The 2500-nt window shown below is 41.4% G+C and overlaps 1 protein-coding gene across 3 annotated transcripts in view; it reads left to right on the top strand.

Moving 5' to 3' along the window:
- ncaldb (neurocalcin delta b) overlaps positions 1–2500 on the top strand; it is a 48569-nt gene that overhangs the window by 41073 nt on the left and 4996 nt on the right. The window lies entirely within an intron of this gene.

The following is a 2500-nucleotide window of genomic DNA, read 5'->3' on the forward strand; positions in this document are numbered from 1 at the left end:
AGTTTTAGACGCTAAGTCCGTAATGCTAATTAAAGTGCTCAGTTATAAATGCTTCACTCCCAGAAGGACACCAGTACTGTAGAAGGCGAAACTGAAGAGTGTGGATATTGTGACCATTTCGCGGTCAAACCAGACGTCAGTTGGAGCAGAATAGAGAGCTATTTGTTACATAACGTTAAACTATCGTTGATAACAATCTCACAACGACACAGCACTGTCTGACATAATAATAATATTAATAATTTATTTATTTATAAAACACATTTTCATACACCTCATTGTGCTATCCCTTTGAGGAGTACCATCACAAATAATGATTAGAATTTTGCCAAAATTGTGAGTTCTCAATGATGTCATAAGGACTTTGCAAGATTTTTAACACATACTTCTATGGGAGCTGCAGAGTGTTCGAGTAACATTCTAGAAGATCTAGGAAAAAGTCCTTACTCCTCAAAGCCATTGTCTGAAGAGAAGAGAGGAGCAGGGTGCAGGAGACAGAGGCTGTACTTTACTCTGAGCTTTTAGCACAATGTGAGCCGGAGGCTGTGCAGAGACCGAACACTTTTTCCAGACAAATAGCCACCCGAGCAAAATGTGTGTGTGTGTGTGTGTGTGTGTGTGTGTGTGTGTGTGTGTGTGTGTGTGTGTGTGTGTGTGTGTGTGTGTGTGTGTGTGTGTGTGTGTGTGTGTGTGTGTGTGTGTGTGTGTGTGTGTGTGTGTGTGTGTGTATTGCATGTGTGTGTGTGTATTGCATGTCTTTGTGTATTGTGTGTGTGTGTGTGTTTGTGTGTGTGTGTTTGTGTGTGTGTGTGTGTGTGTGTGTGTGCGCGTGCATGCGCGTGTGTGTGTGTATTGCATGTCTTTGTGTATTGTGTGTATGTGTGTTTGTGTCTTATAAAGAGAGTGTGTGTGTGTGTGTGTCTTATGAAGTGTGTGCATGTGCACGCGCGCGCGTGTGTGTATTGCGTGCGTGTGTGTGTGTGTGTCTTATGAAGTGTGTGTGTGTGTGTGTCTTATGAAGTGTGTGTGATTTATCTCAGTGTAAAATGTCAGTGTCCGCTGCACTGTGTCACGGTGAACCCAGTTTGACATTTCCTGAGTGTGACAAGGGTTAGAATACAGCTTCATAACATGTATTCCCCTTCTCTATCTCTTTTTCTCTCTCTCTCTCTTTTGGTCTCCCTCTATCTTTTTTTATCTCTCTTTTTTTTTCTCCCCCACTCCTTGTCCTCTTCTCACTCCTTTTCTACGTGTTGTGTAACTTTTCTCTCTTCTTCTTTCTCTGAGTGTGACATAGTTAGAATACAGCTTCATAACATTTATTCCCCTTCTCTATCTCTTTTTTTTCTCTCTCTCTCTCTCTCTCTCTCTCTCTCTCTCTCTCTCTCTCTCTCTCTCTTGTTCTCTCTCTCTCTCTCTCTTGTTCTCTCTCTCTCTCTCTCTCTCTCTCTCTTGTTCTCTCTCTTCTCTCTCTCTTTTTCACTCTCTTCTCTCTCTCTCTTGTTCTCTCTCTTCTCTCTCTCTCTTTTCTCTCTCTCTTCTCTCTCTCTTTTCTCCCCCACTCTGTCCTTTTTTTGTCACTTCTTTCCTCCGTGTTGTGTAACTTCTCTCTTCTTCTTTCTCTGAGTGTGACATAGTTAGAGTACAGCTTCATAACATTTATTCCCCTTCTCTATCTCTTTTTTTCTCTCTCTCTCTTTTTTTCTCTCTCTATCTCTTTTTTTCTCTCTCTCTCTCTCTCTCTCTCTTTTCTCTCTTTTTTATCTCTCTCTCTCTCTTTTTCTCCCCTCTCTATCTTCTTCTCACTTTTCCTCCTCCTTGTGTAACTTTTCTCTCTTCGTTTATTCCTCTTCCCTCTCTCTCTCTCTCTCTTGTTCTCTCTCTTCTCTCTCTCTTTTCTCCCCCACTCTGTCCTTTTTTTGTCACTTCTTTCCTCCGTGTTGTGTAACTTTTCTCTCTTCTTTCTCTGAGTGTGACAAGGTTAGAGTACAGCTTCATAACATTTATTCTCTCTCTTTCTTTTTTTGTCTTTACACTCTCTCTTTTTTTTCTCCCCCACTCTGTCCTTTTTCCACTCCTCTCCTTCGTGTTGTTGTGTAACTTTTCTCTCTTCGCCTTTATCTGTCTCTATCACATCTTTATTCCTCTTCTCTCTCTCTCTTTATTGTCTTTCTCTCTCTCTCCCTCTCTCTCTCTCTCTCCCTCTCTCTCTCTCTCTCTCTCTCTCTCTCTCTCTCTCTCTCTCTCTCTCTCTCTCTCTCTCTCTCTCTCTCTCTCTTTTCTCCTCCACTCTGTCCTCTTCTCACTCCTGTGTAACTTTTCTCTCTTCTTTCGTCCTTCTTCTCTGTCTCTTTATCACTCTACTGTCTACTCCTGTCTCGTCTACTGCCTTCTTTCTTTCTTTCTTTATTAATTCTTTCATTCTCTCAATGTCTTTCTGCACTCTTTGTCATCTTCTTTATCACTATTGCTATTTCTATCAATCTTTTGCCCTTTTTCT

Source organism: Engraulis encrasicolus, chromosome 20 (assembly GCF_034702125.1).
Source record: "Engraulis encrasicolus isolate BLACKSEA-1 chromosome 20, IST_EnEncr_1.0, whole genome shotgun sequence".
Classification (NCBI taxonomy): Eukaryota; Metazoa; Chordata; class Actinopteri; order Clupeiformes; family Engraulidae; genus Engraulis; species Engraulis encrasicolus.